The sequence below is a fragment of the Mirounga angustirostris genome, unplaced genomic scaffold, assembly GCF_029215605.1.
Source record: "Mirounga angustirostris isolate CCGP_5_RB_7025 unplaced genomic scaffold, mMirAng1.0.hap1 SCAF_5, whole genome shotgun sequence".
Lineage (NCBI taxonomy): Eukaryota > Metazoa > Chordata > Mammalia > Carnivora > Phocidae > Mirounga > Mirounga angustirostris.
The window spans coordinates 124,628,182-124,648,484 of NW_026991713.1; positions in this window are offsets into that span (position 1 = coordinate 124,628,182).

The following is a 20,303-nucleotide window of genomic DNA, read 5'->3' on the forward strand; positions in this document are numbered from 1 at the left end:
GATGGGAAATGAAGTCTCTCACTGGGCAGGTATAACCTTGGGAAGAAAAGCAGAATGGATTTGGGGAGACAACCAACAATGTGACTCGCTTTTTCCTACTGGCCAGTAGGAAATATCTCTAGACACATTTCTTCTCTCCCATAGAACACTCCCCTCACAAGATAGACAATTTAAAGTTCCAGACAGTATGGCAGACAACTGGCCAAAATTTCTCGGCTAGATGTGGTTGTCTCCATTAGGTCTGGACATATCTTTCCATGGTCTAGCCATTTCTGAAAACAGGTTGTGGCCCATGCACCCTCCTACACTATGACATAGACACATCCAGAATGCAAGAAGGAAGAACTGCAATAACACCCTCCCATTCAGTGATCCATAGAAGTCACCAAACATTGGTGCTCTGTAATCGGAGACACTCTTTGCCCAGACAGAGAAGTAAGTTCCTTGCTTTGCCTATCTATCTACATCTGCTTCTACTCTCTTGTAGGGTAACTCCCTTTTTTTTTTTTTTATTATGGTCCCTGTCTTACCCTCTAAGAATTTCTTTTTTGTCCATTCATCTTGGGACACATATGAGGAGGGTGTTTGTGCTCAAGATTAAACCATTCTTGGGGACTTCACGGGTGAAACAATCAGGGAATTTTGCGAGTTAGAGTTTGGATTTTTTGATAGTACAATTCTTTGAAGAATTTTGTGTAAGCTAAATCTGTTTACTTCCTGTCCACTTCTTGTCCCATTAGCCACATGCAAAATTCTTTATGGATGTGGTTCTTAAACCTTACCTCTTTTATTTCCTAACTTTTTGGTCCAGTGACATGCCAAAGAGAGGAGGCAACAGGAATGTCTGACCACGGTAGAAGCTATGAGTCTGTAGAAAATTTAAAAGCAATGGTAGACCAAAAGATGGGCCCCTATTTATTTTCCGCATTCCCCAGCATTTCTAAACATCGTCAGTGATAAAAATATATTCCTCCACCAAGGCATAAAACTTCCACAGCTCCCAATTTCCTAGAGATACTTGCTTTACTTGCCCTCCCCCTCATATAGTGGTGTTGGATTAAGATCACCTAAAACATTAAGCTTGGGTAGGAAGACAATACCCTTAATTTTATGTTTGTCCCAGCTTTATTTCCGTTCAATAAAAATTTCTTAGCTGGCCTTTGAAAAAAGGCCATTCTTGCCTGAACTCCTCTCCTTTTTTTGATGATACTTTGCTAAAGTCAGCAAAGAACAACCAGGGAATCATAATCTGGTACCTGTACAGCAACAGACTTGAGAAGTATTTGGCCAATTTTTTCACCATAGCATGCATACACATTGATTTCAGGGAATGTTAGCCTCAGGGAAGGAAAAAAAAAAAACAGGATTATTGGTGGATTCAGCTGTATCTCCAGCATCCTATTTCTTTAAAAAATTATATTTGAAACAAAAATCACAAAAATGTTAAGCTTTAAAAAGTCTAGGTGTTAAGTACAGGCTATCTACTACATTATGCAATTTCTGTATACTTGAAATATTTTAGGTTTTAAAGAAAATTTTAAAATTAAAGAAATATGTATATATCTGCATTTGTATGTATCATATACATATGTAAATGTGCTTAGGTATGCGTAAAATATTTTGGAAGGATCCACAAACCTGGGGAAGGAGATGGCACTTCTGGAATACTAGGAGATGAGGAAGACTGAACTTTTAAAAATTTTGTGTTACTTGTATGAATTAACTAATCTAAGTAAATAGTATCTAATTAAATGCATTGTTTAAAAAAGCCAAGGCGTTTAAGTAATTTTAAGGAATTTTTCTCAGGGTTGTGTTAGATCATTTCTGGGCATTTGTATTGCTTTATGTGTATTGTTTAATGCTACCATATTCAACTTCTTTCTCTTTGGAAGTCCTCAGTCTAACAAGATATTTAATGTCTAATCTGCTTGCCCCCTTTACCTCCTGAAATTTCTCAAGAAATACCCAGTGCCACTGGAATTTGATAGCCTGGATACTTCATGAATATGCTCTTGTTTGCCAAAATAAAGGAATAAAAGCTTTTAAGAGATAATGAGCTATGGAGTGCCTGGGTGGCTCAGTCGGTTAAGCATCTGCCTTTGACTCGGGTCATGATTCCAGCGTTATGGGATCGTGCCCCACATGGGGCTCCCTGCTCAGTGGAGAGCCTGCTTCTCCCCAATCCCTCTGCTGCTCCCCCTGTTTGTGTGCTCTTTCTCTCTTTCGGTCAAATAAATAAATAAATCTTAAAAAAAAAAAAAAAGATAACGAACTGCAAACTCTTGGATTTCTTTCCAGGTCAGTGATAAATGTTACCTCCTCCCTTCATTTTGTATACTATTGACACTTCAAATACATTAATTTACCAAAAGGCAGTAATGTGTTTGTTTTCTTGAAAGATCTTTAAATCTTGGTTGTAGTCTTAAAATTTTGATGTGTTCCCAAATCATTTAGAGATATCTTTCTAGAAGCTCAGGTTTATTGATTTTTATTATTATTTTTTAAAGATTTATTTATTTGAAAGAGCGAGCGAGTAGGGGAGGGGCAGAGGAACAGGGAGAGAAAGAATCTCAAGCAGACTCCCTGAGCCCATCAAGGGGCTCCATCCCATGACCCTGAGATCGTGACCTGAGCCAAAATCAAGAGTCAGACACTTAAACGATGGAGCCACCCAGGGGCCCCAAGGCTCACTTTTAAAGATAGGAACAGCAGGACTTGATCCACAGAAGGAGAGTCGATTTGCTCAACTTCTTTTAAACTTTGAGACTGGCCATTTCCTACAGTTAGGATTACCTTATTCCTGGTAATTTTTCTTAAACTCTTTGTTTTGTGCATGTTAAATGTATTCAGTAAGATTATAAACTCAGTGAGAAAAATCTTCTTTTCTTCTCAGTTGTCCCAAAGCAGTTTAAAAGAAAATCCCTAAGTAGTCTTTTTGTGTCAGGCACTGTGCTAGGTGCTGGACATCCAAGAGCGAACATGACACTCTGGGCCTCTGGGAGGTTCATAGTGTTCTTACCTAATATTCTATAGGAAGTATTTAATAAACTCTTGTAACTGGAGACACAAAGAAAACACAGTCTTTTCACCTACCCAGTCAAGGAAGAGGACTGGTAAGAGCTATAATCCTATTATCTCTTTAATAATATCCAGACATACCTTAATTTCATCAAGCATATGATAAATTTGAGAAAAAATATTTTAGTTGGAAATCCCAGATTTCTCTTTTCAGGATATTAGGGAAATAGTCAATTGTATTAGGGTCACTGATTATCTCATGAGTAGAATTTCACTCTCCAACAGGTGCTTCTATTTTTTTAAGCCAAAACTGTAAACAACATTCTCTTCATTTTTAACAAATTATTTTCTGTAAGTGAACAGAAATTATGTGTCTACAAATCCCAGCAACACAGAAAACCTGCCACTTACAACTTTCCCTTGATTGGAACACTGGATGTAATGCAACTTACTTCTCGTACTCAGATCCTGAAATTTATATCCCCTGTGGACAGGCCCCAGATGAAGAAGCTCAACTGAGTTTTATCTGTTTTGTTTTATTTTGTTTTGTTTTTTTCAAAAGAAACAATTCCGAAGTTCTATAAAGGAGAAAATAGAGCTGGGGGTTGTCACTTTATATCCAGCTCAGGGCAAATGTGTAATATAAATAAAAGGTCTGTGGAACTGTCCTCATTCTTCTAAAACTCATTTCTTAAGCTAGAGGAGAAAAACATTTTCAAAGATACCACAAGAAGTGGAAGAAAAATGTAAAAATTTTCTGCAATTGGTGAGATTGTTCTCTGCAAAATTCTCACTCACTGAGTCAAATGAGTATTTAAAATCAGGTTATCCCAGGTATACGGTGGTGCTTACTGGAGAAAGACAACAAAGGTTTGGGCAAGAATTCTAGGGTTTGCACTTGCAATAAAAGAAAGAGATTCATTAAGAAAAATTTTATGCAAGATGAATCTGAAATTCAGAATGAAATTTAGTGTGAAACTCTGTATGAAGGAAAGTGTTCACTGAGAGAGAGTCCTTACCCAGAAATGGAGCTTTCATTCTTTAGGGCAAAATTCCACTTGATGGTTTAGAAATAAATTGCATGAATTTTTATCATTATAGTAAGCATTTATAGTCATAGTAAAAGTAGTTGAAGTAAGATTTCAAGGGCCTGCATCAGAGTTGAGAGTATACTTTGTGCTTCCCTTTTAAGCAGTGGGAGTCTGGAATCTCTGCTGTTCCAGGTTTAAGCAACATTTCAGATTCCTGCCTTTTTGGTTTGTGCAATAGTATATTCCTCTATTTTTCTTTACCATTCACTAAAGGCCTCTGTTGGTAGTCTATACTCCTATTTGGTCTTAAAATTCTTTTTGCCTTTCACATATTCAATAAGTTGGATCTAGTGGTTCTGAACATTTGTATCAATTGGGGAGGGCTTTGGGAGAGACACAGCTGCTACAGGGTCTTGTAAAACAGTGTCAGAAATGTTAAGAAATCACAACATGAAGATCCAGCATCTTTCCCCTAGCAGAAAAATGGAGCAGTGGCATGTGATTTGACCTGTCTCTCCTGGTGTAATCCCTCCAGCCCCTGTCATATACTGTGGGTGGTTATGATGTTGTCTTGGCAAAGAGCTGAAATTGGAAAGAAGGTCTGAGTAATGCTTTGCTACAGGAAGGGGTTTTTGTGGTGTATCTAAGCCTTATTAAAATCTGCATTGACAGCCTCCCATGTAATTCTTTGGCTATTCACAGAATATAAACCCCCGGAGTTATTTCTAGGTACATTGGTCTTTTTTTTTTTTTTTAATTACTGAGATCACAAATTGCCTTGACAATGGAAAGTGGGTCCCGATGAGTCAACCTCCCCCACCAAAGTAGTGAACATCGGAGGAAATAATGCATCTGGCTAGGCAGTACCTGACACGCAATAGGCATGTAATTAATGTTTGTTCTTTAAAAGATGCTGAGCAATAATCTGAAGTTGACATTTTTTGTCCACTTGAAGGGAAAGAGACCTGCAACTTCATTTGAAATGAAGGTGAACTTGACCCTGGAGGGACCTTGCTGTAATTTGAAATCCTGCTGGCTGTCCAAAGGGTGAGGTAAGACCATGCTTATCCGGTGTTGCCCTCATTTCCACAGCAAAGTTCACCAAGTCAGTAACACAGACCCAGTAAAGAATGTGCAGAAACCCATTTTCTTATCTGGGTACAGTGAAATACTTTTTGCATAACCTCTAGGAAAAGAGGTAGGATAGCCTTTTGTCTTTCATGGGCATATTCGAAAGCTCCCCAGTTTGTTAGAGGAAAAGGTAAGTAAAGTGAATTGGAGGGGACTGAGAGGCTCAAGAGCTGACTTGTTTTGATCAACTTTTATCCATACAGTTGTGTTCATATTAATATTTGTATTTGTTCACATTATCTGCTAGCCTAGTGGAGAGGTATTTGGTGGTACAAGCATGAGCTATGGACTTAAACAACATTTCAAATGCACAATCTCACTTAAATGTAAGTGGAGGAGGCCACCTATATTTAAAGAACAGAGAAGATACCAATCGAATAGAAAAGAGAAAAATAATAGAAAAAAAAAATCAATGCAGCCAGAAGATGTTTCTTTAAGAAGGTCAATACCATTTATAAAACTGATATATTAGGAGCATTTGAGTAAATTGAAAGGAATTTATGGCCTTTGTACCTAAATATTTTTAGTGATAACCCATACATATATAGTATTGATTTCATTAATTAAGACATTAAGATCTCTTACTTAAAATGGAAAATACAGTTGTTAAAGGTTAAACTATAAAGTGATTATTAGCTAATAATACCTTAGGGCTATTATATTACTGTATTAGTTGAATCCCGAAAGATGGGACAAAGAACAGTGATGTTTCAGGGAGGGAAAAGTTTAGGGAGGTTCAGAGGGTACATAATGTTTAATCTTGTTGAAGGCAGGCCCAAAGCAATAAGGAAGAATTGTACCTTATGCTGAATCTCTGATTGCATTTCCAGATTGTTTTTTCCTCTTTGGACATTTGGATGAGTTTGTGTAGATTGAAGTGTGACTTCTGTTGAAACATATTAATTCTTGCATCTTTATCCTTCATATACAGTAAGATGCAAAAGAGTCTAGCTAGCTATAGTCAGAAAGCAGAGTATAGAATGATAAAGAAATAAAGTCACGACTTAAAGCAGGCGAAAAATACCGTGTGTGAGGTGTGGGATCACACATATATCTACATCTACACTTAGAGGCATGAGCATATAAGTCTCCAAGCAACTTTCTGTGCCATTTCACTGAAGTTGGGCAAATGTTGGTGACCAGAAAGAGACATTTTTTATAGAAACCCTACTTTGAACAGTGGGATAAGTGATGGCCCTATTGAAGCTATTTGGGCACTTAGAAACCTTCTAAGTCCTGCTCCCAATAGAGAGTTCACTTCCTAGAAGTGAAAATGTTTGAGCCTTAAAGTTACCAGTTTTGTGTCTCAGTCTATCCTAAAGTGTGTCCTAGGCTGGAGGACCGGTCTCATAGGACTCAGGTTCTGCTTGTGAGCTTCCTGTGCAGTGGGATGGTTAATATTGGCTTAAGAGCCTGGGTCTGTCTCTTACTCTTTTCCCATCCACTCTAAATTTCTATTATGTGTTTTTTTTCACATTTGTAATCTTTTTTTTTGCCTAGAATTTGGGCTGAAATTCTGAGGCCTAGATAGGAACCAGTCTGCTTGAGTTGGGCAGGTATAAAATTGTTGAAATTTTACTTATAAAACAGTAACTAATTTTGAAAGGGTACATAAAGCCAGAGTGGCAGCTCTGCATGGAGGTGATGGTGTTCAGAGTGTGTGTGTGTTTCTTAGCAAAAACATTGCTTTAAAAATAAAAGTCATGATTGAAACTCCAATACCAATAAAGATAAAGTGAACAGGGGAGTAATAAATGAATTAGCAGTTGGAAAGGGTAGTAAGTGTGAACATCATACAAACAAAAAACGTCAACTGACACTTCTTGGAACATAAATAATGAGAATGAATTAACAGCGCCTCTCTTTTCCTCACCTCCTTGATGGACTCTAGAAGAAACAAGATAGGAATATGGTCATGCATAAAGGAATCTTTTTTTATATTTATCTTATTTCCAATAATTTATTGTATGTGATTATTCTTTCTGACCGTGATGTATGATTGAAATCTGTAGGGCCTACTCGCTCTAAAGTGGCAGATCACCCTCTCAAGCTTAAAGGACTATTATCCATATATGGTTCTATGATCTTTCCTTTTAGGAAAGACCATGAAAATTGCTCAGAGAAGGAATCCCATGTTTAAAAGTTCCTAACATATCTCAGGTTGTCTGTTTGACATATTACTTGAGAGTATCAGTAACACTATATATTTAAAATGGAAATCACAAACTTTCTCTGTCCCCATACAGTTCTATTTTCCTCCTTTCCTATATATTTAATTTTCCCACAGTTTTACATATCACCATCCTTGAAACTGTCAGGTATTTCTAGTTTTTTTCCTTTCCCTCATCCCCACAACCCATACATCAATCTCTAACACTAGATGATTTCTCCTTTCTTAAGTTGGTCTTTTCGCTATATCATTTTAAGTTCTTATCCATCACTTCATTTGAGGATTGTTTAACTCCCAGATAGTATTCCTGCCTCAACCAAAATATACTTAAAATTAATTTTTTTATTCTTCATTATTTTTACATAGCCTCCCAAATAAAGACCCCTAAAAATATTCCCATATTTTTTTATCTGTCATCCAAAGACTTTTATAGTTAGGTGTTTCCTGTGCAAGCCATAAGGAAGCCATATATTCTTTTTGAGAAGAGCTTGTTTTGGGATAAAAGTGTTACTGTAAGAAAATTAGGATCTTCTCAGTTTTCAAGGCATTTTGATACAAAAAGAAATTGTAGATTAGGGCTCTTGCTTAAGAGTTTAAGGCAACAAACCAGGCACGGTAAGTCAAGTCATGAGCAATATTGGACACCATAAGACTGAAAAAGAAGAGATCTAAGTGATATGGACAGAAAGAGAAATGGAGACACACAAAAATCTGACATTTTGGATAGCCTGTGCATCGAGCATAATGATAAAAATCCTATCAGAAGTACATAAATAAGAAGATGAATCAATTTAGGGGCCAGAGAAAGAGAATTATTTCTAATTTAGAGATTCTCAGTTTGAGATGAAGGGGTGTAACCAAATGTAAATGGCCAGTAGGTAGTCCAGGGCTGAAATTCAGGAGATGGGTCTTGCCTACAGATAGGGACCTTATATCATCCCCATGGTTGAACTGCTGAGTGTGGATGAGTGTATAGGTAGGAGACAGTGTAAATAAAAGAAAACAGAGTTAATGAGGACCAATTTTCAGAACGCTGTAGTTAGGGAGTAGGGAGATAAAAAGAAGAAGAAAGAAATTGTAAAAGGGGAAACAATGAAGTAAAGGGAACACTGCACTATTGTGTCATGAAGGCCAACCAAGAGAAAAATTTCAAAAGCTCAATCCAACAATGTCAAGACAGAGATAATGAGCAGTCAGGATGTCGTGAAATTGATGACAGGGCCACTGGTGACCTCTGCAGGAGCATTATTGGTCCAGTGATGGGAGGGAAGCCAGATTTCAGGATGCCAGTGAGAATGGCTGGTGGGACATGGAAAGTGAAGATTTAAGAGACTGGCAACAAACACAAGGAGAATAAGATGGTAGCCTCAAAGCACAAGATAGTCATGCTTTTTTTTTCTTTCCTAAATGGAAGGAGACTTGAGCTTATTTTAAAGCATAAAAGAGAGGAGACAGAAATGTTGTAGATAACCCCAGGAGGGTCTCATGACATACAGAATGAAGATAGAGGAGATTCACTTTAGAATGTAAGACACTGCTCCCCTGAAAAGAAGCATAAGAGCATAGATCTAGAGGGAAAGGAAAAAAAAAAAAAAAAGAGTGTTAGGTGAATAAGGGATAATGTCAGCTGTTAGCATGAGACTGAAATGGAGGATGTGGAGAAGAATGTCTAAAAATAATCCAATAAAATAAGTGAGAACAACAATAAAAGCCTGGTTGAACTCGATGGCATGGCTTTTGGACGACAAGCATTCAAAGAAACTACACAATTGTTCATAAACATTTACTGATATAGCACCACTTACTACTTGCTAATTAATTCACTAAGATTGATAAAGATTAAATTGGGATAGTGAGATAACTGGAAAATTTTATTTCCTGATCCTACGCACTCACACTCAACATGAGCCAAAGCTCTGGTTGTCAATGGTTACACCACTGTGATTCAGAAGAAAGCTGTTCCACATTAGTAAATTAGATTAAAAACACATTGTTACCTTCAACATTAGCAAAAGCCACATGGTGTGTTGCAACAAAGCAGAGGAATAGGGAGCATAAAATCTTTCCAAACTAAGTAAGGCAGTAGGAATGGTGAGTACTTACTCACTTGCACCTCAGCACTACCAGAGTTAATCTTACTTAAAAAGAATTAATTCTAAGGGAATAGAAAAAAGGCTCTGTTCATCAGAGAGACCAGAAAGTGAGAAATAGGTAAGTAGAGTTAGAGCTATGTGAGTGAAGCATGAGAGAAATCTGGTAAAAGTAATAATATGCTGAGAAAAAGAGAAAAGCAATTTAGGAAGTAGGAAACCAGTAGCTGCTATGATTAACTATCTGGAAGAAAGGCGCAAGGAACAAGGACTAGAAATCCAACCAATAATGTAAGTTGAAATGTAGGACAGTTTCCTCACATGCATTTTTCTCTTTATTAACTAGGAATTGAATTGAAATTTGAACGTAGCTTCCCAGAATAAATCTGGGAGTGTGTCCAAACTTCTTATCCCACCTACAAAGTCAATGAACTAATATTTCAACAGCATGCATTTGACTTTCACTTAAGATAATTACAAGCTGGTTCATTGCAGAGGAGATTCTTCCTATATTCCTGATCCTTTAATGTAGCCCATCCCAGAGGGCACATGCATCTGGATGTTTGTAGACAAAAACAAACAACAAAAACAAAAACAAAAAACCCCACAAAAAACAACAACCTGAATCCATTCTGCTTTAAGCCTAATATGTGGACTTATGATAACAACATAATCCCTGGAGGTAACCCTGCAACTACAGGTTGAACAACAGATAAAACACCAAGAGACCATTTTTCCTGAGAAAGTAGAAGAGCATCACAAAATCAATAGAGTTCTTGCTAACAGAGTATTACTGTCGGCATTCTGGGGGGCCTGGAGACAAGGGTGGGCTCCTGGAGAGGATGGACACATATTTACACCTGTTTCTGTTGAAAGCAGCTGCACCAAAGGCTCAGGATTTAAGCAGTGACCACACCAAGTAGAAAGTCATCATGCTTTCACTTAGACACATGACAGACAGCAACATCAGGACAGATCAAGCAGGATTCCTCCATGGAGTAGATGATGCATTAAAAAGGCACCTCAGGAGTGGGAATTTACAGATAACCAAGGGGAAAAGGCTAGAATGACCCATGTGCTAACTGATTAGATTTAGAGACATCAGTATGAAGTCATGTTTATCTTAATATAAATACAAGTTGTTCATATAGAAATATTTATGGACAAATGTATATATAACATGTTACAATTTACATATAATATATTTCTTGCTCTATAATCTGAGGGATCAATAACAATGAGCATGCCTCATATCCAGATCTCACTTTCTAATACCATTCTTCAATAAAAGGGGGCAGGGCTCCTTGGAGAAGTGGTTGATTCTAGGACTAGGGCAGGGAATATACAAGATGAGTCTGAGCATTATGCAGTACCAGAAAGTAAGGAACTACCAAGAAAAAAACCCCCACAATAATGGAGGCATGCCACAGGGACACAAGCTTATCTGAAGGTACTCCCTATTGCCAAAGCTATTACAATTTGATAAATAAATAAAGTATTGCAATTTAACCCTAAGTGTAAAATAAATATCCACAAGTTGATATTGGTATAAATAAAATGATTGGATAAATAAATAAGCTAAAGAGAGACAAATCTCCCATGCAAAGGAATTCCAAATACTTTATGTAGATAAATGGGGTCCTCAAGGAGGAAGAGCATGACTTTCCACTTCTTAAATGTAGGCTCAGCATAATGACTTCCTTCCAAAGACTAGAGCATGGAAAAGTGGGCAGTAACTTTAAAATTGGAAAGCCTACACACACTGCCTCAGGCAGGTAACCAAATCATTTAAAACATTAGGTGAGGCAGGGAAAAACAGGTTGTGTTTGAACTGTTTATTGTAGGTTGTGGTTTTCTGTTCAGTTTAACTGTTCAGGCAGTTGTATTTTCTTTGCCTTTCCATTTCTTAAATGTTTTACTGCAAAGATATCCATGGACTCCAGTTTTCTATCTACTCTCCTCAAATGATGGAAAAAGATGATGGAAAAAGATTTTCTGCTTAGGTCAGGAACTAGACAAGGATGTCTGCTTTTTCCACTTCTAGTCAACATAGTATTGGAAGTTCTAGCCAGAGCAATTAGGAAAAAGAAAGAAAAGACCCTTTCTTTTCAAAAGAAAGAGGTAAAATTGTCTCCTTTCACAAGATGACATGATCTTATTTGTAGAAAACCCTAAGGATTTCACACCAAAAAAAAAAAAACCAAAAACAAAGTTAATGAACAAATTCATCAAAGTATCAGGATTCAAAATCAACACACAAAAATCAGATGCATTTCTATACACTAACAGTGAACAACCCAAAAAGGAAATTTAGAATATAATTGTATTTACAATAGCATCAAAAAGAATAAAACACTAGGTAATACACTTAATGGAGGAATTAAAAGGATTGTACAGTGAAAACTAAAAAAAAAAAAATTAAAAATTCCGAAAGCAATTGAAGAAAACAAATAAATGGAAAGACATTCCATTTTTATGAATTGGAAAACAATATTGTCTGTTCATGCTACCTAATTTACAGATCCAGTGTAACCTCTATTAAAATTCCTAACAATGTTGTGATTCCAGAAATACAAAAATTCCAGACATATAAAAAATCTAATTTAATTTCAGAAATAGAAACACCCATCTTAAATATTCTATGGAATCTCAAAGGACCCTGAATAGTCAAAACAATCTTGAAAAAGAACAAAGTTAATTACCTAACACTCCTGATCTCAAAATTTATTACAAAGCTATAGTAACCAAAACAATGTGGTACTGACATGTAGACCAACGGAATAGATTAGAGAGTCCAGAAATAAACCCTTCCTATATGGTCAAATGGTTTTCAATGAGAATGCTAAAATCATATAATGGGGGAAAGGACAATCTTTTCAACACATGATGCTGGGAAAACTAGATGTCTACATGTAAAAGAATGACTTTGAGCCCTTACCTAATAATATATACAAAAACTAACTCAAAATGGATCAAGTGCTTAAATTGAAGAGCTAAAATCATAAAGCTCTTAGAAGAAAACCTAAGGACAAAGCTTCATGACACTGATTTGGAAATGATTTCATAGGTATGACACCACAGTCACAGGCAATAACAAAAAAATAGACAAATTGGGGGCCTGGGTGGCTCAGCCGCTAAGCGTCTGCCTTCGGCTCAGGTCATGATCCCAGGGTCCTGGGACTGAGCCCCGCATCAGGCTCACTGCTCAGCGGGAAGCCTGCTTCTCCCTCTCCCACTCCCCCACTTGTGTTCCCTTTCTTGCTGTCTTTCTCTGTCAAATAAATACATAAAATCTTAAAAAGAATTAGACAAATTGGACTTGATAAAAGTTAAAAAATTTTGTGCATAAAATCAACAATATCAACAGGAAAAAAGATGATGGAATGGGAAAAATTATTTGTAATTCACAAATCTGGTAAGAGATTAAATCCAGAATATATAGTTAACTTCTCAAACTCAACAACAAAAAACAACCCCATTAAAAAACGGGCAAGAGATTGAACAGAGATTTCTCCAAAGAAGATGTACAAAGTCCAGTATGCATAAAGATGCTCAAAATAACTAATTATTAGGGAAATGCAAGTCAAAACCACAACAAGATACTAGGTTATTCCTCTTAGATTGACTTTTTAAAAAAAGAAAAATAAAATTTGGCAAGGATTTGAAATATCTGGAACTATAGTGCATTGTTGGTGTGAATGTAAAATGGTACAGCTATTGTGGAAAACAATTGGGTTGTTCCTCAAAAGTTAAACATAATTATCATATCATCCAGCAGCTCCACTCTTGGGTGTGTCTCAAAAGGATTGAAATCGGGGATTAAGAAAAATAGTGTACACTTGTGTCTATAGAAGCGTTAATCACAATAGCCTAAGTGTGGAAATGACCCATGGGCCTATCAACAGATGAGTAAATAATAATAAAAAAAAGTTGCATAGAAATACAGTGAGGGGCACCTGGGTGGCTCAGTCAGTTAAGCGTCTGCCTTCAGCTCAGGTCATGATCCTGAGGTCCTGGGATCGAGCCCCACGTCGGGCTCCTTGCTCAGCAGGGGCCCTGATTCTCCCTCTGCCTCTGCTGTTCCCCCTGCTTATTCTTGCTCTCTCTCTGTCAAGTGGATAAATAAAATCTTAAAAAAAAATACAGTGAATATTATTCAGCCTCAAAAAGGAGTGAAAGTGGGATGTATGCTAAAACATAAATGAACCATAAAAATTTTATATTAATTGAAGTAAGTGAGACACAAAAGGATTTATTAAGGGTCAAAGGAGAGGGCAACAGTGAATTATTGTTTAATGGGTACAAGTTTCTGTTTGGAATGATGAAAATCTGGAAATGTATAGCAATGATGATTTCACAACATTATGAATGTACTTAATGCCACGGGACTGTACGTTTAAAAATGGTTAAATTGTAAGTTTTGTTATATACATATATTACTGTAGTAAGAAATGTATTTTTAAAAGGGCATAGCAAACAACAGAAGGAACTCCTAAGATGAAATGATTTGAGTATCAAAAAGATTAATCAGGGCGCCTGGGTGGCTCAGTTGGTTAAGCGACTGCCTTCGGCTCAGGTCATGATCCTGGAGTCCCGGGATCGAGTCCCGCATCGGGCTCCCTGCTCAGCAGGGGGTCTGCTTCTCCCTCTGACCCTCTTCCCTCTCTTGCTATCTGTCTCTCATTCTCTCTCTCTCAAATAAATAAATAAAATCTTAAAAAAAAAAGAAATACTTTAAAAAAAAAAGATTAATCACAGGAACGGAATAAAACACAACAAAAATAATAAGCCATTAGTTCATAATTATTAAAAACGGTAATTAAGAGATAACCAAGGATTTATTCTGCCTATCATATAAAACTATATTTCATGTTAATCAAGGAGTTTTTAAGGAATGTTCTCCTTTATAGAAGAATTATAATGAATAAATTCAGATAAGATGAAGTTAGAAAATCACCATTTTTTTCATCCCTCATGAAATAGTGGATCTAGGCAACAATGATTTATGGATGCAGAAACTGTATGAAAAAGCAAATACTTGAAGGATCTTTCTTATTTGTGTGTACTTATAAGGGCAATGAAGGGGATACACATATGAGAACATTTTAGAGCACCAAAGTGGGTACTTGTTACTATCTTTGTTTCCTAATGCTTGTGTTCTTTCATTAAAAATCATTTTAAAAAATACCAATTTGTAACTACTAAAATAGCACTAGTAGAAGCAACTTATATATCAAGAATATTTGAATTTGTAGTAATTTTCAACACGTAGGCTCCGTTAAAGTGCAACTTTATATTCCAAGCAAAGCAAGTCAACAATTTGATTTGAAGAAAAAAGTAATCTGGCAACGAATTCAGGAAAGGTGCAGAATACAAAATTAACACACAAAGACAGTAGTGTTTCTATACACTAACAATTAAATTTCTGAAAAAGAAATGATCCCATTTATAGTAGCATCAAAAACAGTAGAATAGGAATAAACTTAACTGAAGAGATGGAAAATCCCTATAGTGAAAATTACAAGGCATTGATGAAAGAAATTGAAGACACAAATGAATGGAAGACAATATTACTAAAATGTCATTACTACCAAAAGTCATCTATGGATTCACTGCACTCTCCATCAAGTTTTCTAAGGCACTTTTTACAGAAGAAAGGACACTCCTAAAATTTATGTGGAACTACAAAAGACCTCAGATAACACAACAGAAACAAAAAGCAAAACAAAACAAAACCCTGAGAAAAAAAGCACATGGGGTTACCTGGGTGCCTCAGTTGGTTAAGTGTCTGTCTTCAGCTCAGGTCATGATCCCAGGGGTCCTGGGATCAAGTCCCACATCGGGCGCCTTGCTCAGCGAGAAGCCTGCTTCTACCTCTGCTTGCTACTCCCCCTGCTTGTGCTGTGCTCTTTCTCTCTGACAAATAAAAAGTCTTTGAAAAAAGCCCACAAAACAGAGGCATCACACTTCCCGTCCTCAAGCTATACAATAAAGGTAGTTATCAAAACAGTGTGATAATGGGATAAAAATAGACACCTGGGGCACCTGGGTGGCTCAGTAGGTTAAGCATCTGCCTTCGGCTCAGGTCATGATCTCAGGGTCTTGGGATCGAACCCTGAGTCAGGCTCCACACTCAGTAGGGAGTCTGCTTGTCCCTCTGCCCCTTCCCCCACTTGGAACACTCTCTTTCTCAAATAAGTAAGACCTTTACCAAAAAAAAAGAGAATATATTACAAACAACCAGACGCATAGATCAATGGAACAGAATCAAGAGTCCCAAGATAAGCCCAAGTATATATGGTCAACTAATATTTGACAAGGAAGCCAATAAATGGTGCTGAGATAATTGTATATTCACATGTAAAAGAATAAAACTGGACCCATATCTTACACCATTCACAAAAATAAACTTGAAATGTATAAAATACTTAAATATAAAAAAATACATGAACAAAGCTCCTTGACATGGGTCTTGTTAAGGATATTTTGGATATGACAACTAGCACAAGCAGCAAAATAAAAAATAAACAGGTGGGACTACATCAAACTAAAAAGCTTCTGCACAGCAAAAGAACCGTCAACAAAATGAAAAGACAACCTACAGAATTGGAAAAACAACAACAACAACAACAACAACAACAACAATATATGCCTGAGAAGGGGTTAATGCCCAAAATATACGAAGAACTCCTACAACTCAATAACAAAAAACAAAACAAAAGAAACAAACCGAAACCCAATTTAAAAAATGACTAAATAGACATTTCTCTAAAGAAAATACGTGAAAATCCAACAAGTACATAAAAAGATGTTCAACATCACTAATCATTAGGGAAATGTAAATATCCATTTTCTCATATGTCTCATATAGATACTAAATAAAAGAAAAATGAAGGAAAAATATTTATTCTTCTAATAAGAGCTCTTGGGGTTTACTTTCCTAACAACTTCCCTGTATATCATACAGCTGTGTTAGCTACAGTCCTTATGTTGAATATTACATCTCTACTACTTATTTATCTTATAAGTGGAAGTTTGTACCTTTTGACCACTTTCCTCCAATATCTGCCTCCCTCCAACCTCTGCTTTTGGTAATCACAAGTCTGATCTCTTTTTCTATGAGTTTGGTGTTTTGTTTTGTTTTGCTTTCACATATAAGTAGGATCATACAGTATTTCTTTTTCTGTCCTACATTTCAGTTAGCCTAATGCCTTCAAAGTCCATCCATGTTGTTGCAAATGGTAGGATTTTTTTCACTTTTCATGGGTGACTATTCCTATACATATATAATAATATTCCTGCGTATATTATTAATTCTGACATTTGTCAGATTTCCTTAATAAATTTGAATCTATATTGTTTAGCTCTTTAAAATATAGCAGAAGATTTCATAGTATCACCACAAGAACTTTTTTTGAGAGCCTAAAGATTTAGTTCAGTCATTTCAAAAGATTTTAATGGGGATTTAGTTCTTGGTAAATTTGACATTGTGATATAGATATTACTTTAACATTTCTCCTGAGCCTTAAGTAGTATAATGTCAGGTGTACCATTCAAATATTTGTGTGTTCAAATCATCAGGTTGTTTTTGGAGACATGCAGGATAATTTTTAAAAATAACTTTCCAAGAATGATCTACTGTCATGGCCTCCTAGACCAGGAGTAAAACCCCCCTCAAAATAATTTTTCAGTGAGCTAATGTTTGAAGATTTGCTTTTTCAATCATAATTTTATTAAGTATTCAAAACCCTTCTTGTACTCTAGTACTATCACATATCTGAGCAAGTAGATGATTACATTAGATTGGAGTTGAGTATTCTCTTCTTGGGTGGTGTGTAGACATGAAAAAGGACAGGAGACCATCTTTAAATTTTCCCCAAGTTGAGCCTGGGGTTTCCTGAAGAAACATCTACCTGAAGTCTGATTAATCATGCTAATGAAGGCCCAGCTTCACAAATGTTTTGACTTAAGGTGCTTTCTGTGAAATCAAAAAGTTCTTTTTCTTTTTTGTCAAACCCTTTAAACAGTGGGGTGATGCTTATATATCTAGCAACTTCGAACATCTAAAATATTTATGACTAATAAGATGAAGACATATGAAAGAAACAAATTCATTGAATATGCATTCACTGTAGCTAAAATACAATGATTATTTTTTATTATCGATAACCCAACCTTAATAATAATATAGTAACATTCCTTTCTCTTGCTTGTTGACTATAGTTTTCCAAAGAGCCAACTGGAAAAACTTAATGATCAAACAAGACTAGGTTTGTCAGATTTTCTAGAGTAGGAAAGAATAGTACCTAGATAGGTGGATGGATGGATGGATGGATGGATAGATGACAGTGTCTCAGGAGCATTCCAGAAGTAGAAAGTCAGGAGATGACTCAGGTTTGAGCTCAAGTGGATTAAGACTCTTTCAAGGTAGGAAAAAAATGGAATTGGACAGATTTGTGACATAAATAGTTAGGATCTGTAGATACAGTAAGATGAGGTCTTGTATAAAGACTTGATAAGTAAACTGTTTACCAAAAAGTGAGTTGTTTGTTCAAGTTGGCAATCTCTTGTCCCAGTAGGAAAGCTGTTTGCCCACAGAAGCAAACTGTTAGCCTGGTCAGATTGGTTGCAAGAATTTCTTGAAGCAAACAGCAAAGTAATATACTGATTTAAGGCTTTTTTCTCTCTGGAATAAACAGTTAAGTCATATTGACACAGATGGCTCTAAATCCTAGTCTCAAAAGTTAAACTATATTGATACAGGTTGTATTAATCCTCACCTAGGGACATATTTCTCCTTATATTAGGCTGTCCTCAATAACATTACCTTTAATATCCCCTAGAATTAAGAGGCATGTTCAGGCATGAGTCTTAAATCAAATTTCCCCAATTTGATTAAATTTTATCCCCCCAAAGAGCAGAAAAGCTAATGACACACTGGAACCCTGAGACTGCTGATTGCTTATCCCATCCATCAGGTTGCTGTTTTCATTAACAAGAACTTTAGTGGGACATATATTTTATACTTTATAACATCATAGGCAGAATGGAACATGAAAATACCTGGGCAGATGTTTAGCCTCATAGGGAACAACTTCACGGGATGCCAGCTCAAGTGAAACTGGAATTCAATCATTCCATTCTAATGATGCTACAGGAAACAGGACAACGGATGGAGAAGGCAGAGGAAATGATGGGGGTTGGACACCCATGGCTTGAAAAATAGCCTGAAATGGTGTTTTCTCCATTCATAACTTAACAAGGCTACCTAAGGGAATCCTTGTAAGTAGAAGTGAAATTGTAATTCAAAGTATGAGCTGTTAGGATAAAAAGAATACTGCTAGTCCTGCTACTAAAGATTACGGAACAGAGGGATTGTTCCTCTTCAATATCATACTGGACTGTGGAGAGATGGCATGAAGTACATTTTGAAGTCAGAAGGAAAACTGAATGTGGAAAAATCATAGGAAGTTACTAAGGGACTTATGGGGAGAGAGAGGAGAAAAGGTTTTCCATGTTAAGCAACCTTGCAGACACTTTAAGGCACTGGTTTATTCCATTTCTTTTGGCTTGGCACCTCACCCTGACCCCCAATTCCCAAAAGTTTTTCCATCCACAAGTTAGTATTTATTCCCCAGGAGAAGTAGAGTTGCTCACCTGCTGTTTCTAAAACTACTATTACTAGAGCCCCCAAAGCACTCCTGTCTCCCCATCGAGTCTCAGAAATAGTAACACACTGCAATCTGCAGTGGAAACTTGTCAATTAAAATAATGGATCTTTAGTCACGAATCGTTATCACAGTTTGACTTTAAAGTGAATGGATGAACTATGGTAAGGGTAAAGGAAGGGCGATGGCAGAGAAAAACTTGCCAATGATTCCAGAAGCAGCTGATTTTTCATAGAAGGCTGGGGATACAGGGAAAAGAATCAGGTTCCTATGGCATTGAGACTGACTCAACAGGTATTAACTCTGAGGACAGACAGGGACACCTAGGCATTCTGAAGGCTCTCAGTATTTCCTGGTTTTGTTTTTTATAAAAATATTTACTTGAAGTACAACAAAATTTAATATATGCTATGTGTAAGTGTACATATATGGTTGAAAGTTCACAAAACAAATATGTTCCTATACTGAGCACCCAGATAAAGTAAAAAATAGTAGTGACCTGGAAGCCCCCCGTTTTCGCTTTTCCAGTCCCATCATCCCCCAAATATAACCACCCTTCTGTCTTCTATTGCCATTGGTTATTATTCCCTGCTTTTCTGCTTCCTGCAGGGAGACTCCTACCACACTTACTCTTTTGTGCCTGGTTGCCTTTGCTCAGTATCACATCTGTGAGGCTTCTCCATCTTCTTCATGTGGTTGTACCTCATTCTTCCTTTCTGCGGTGTAGTACTGCGTCCTGTGAATGAATATACCACACTTTATCTATTCAGCTATTGATGGACATTTGGGTGGTTTATAGTTGTGGGCTATTACACACAGTGCTGCTGGGAAAATTCTAATACGTGTCTTCTGTTGAAATACATAGATTTTTTTCTGTTGGATATTTTGCTAGAAGTATAATTAGTGGGTATGTACATGTTCAGCTTGGTTGAGCATGTTGAGTGGGTTCTGCCAGTCAGTCTTCCAAAGTGGTCATATCTATACACCCTATGCCAGTCATACTAATGGGATATGAAGTTCCATTTCTCTTGCAAACAATTGGTATTTTCTGTCCTCCCTCCCCATATTATCTTGTTTTTATATATCAAGTCTCTCTAGTCAAGTCTAGAATTTTAGCCTTCCCTTCATCATGCAAAGTTCAGATACACAGTCCTTCAAGACAGCAGCATGATCAAGGGGCCTCTAGGTTCCAACA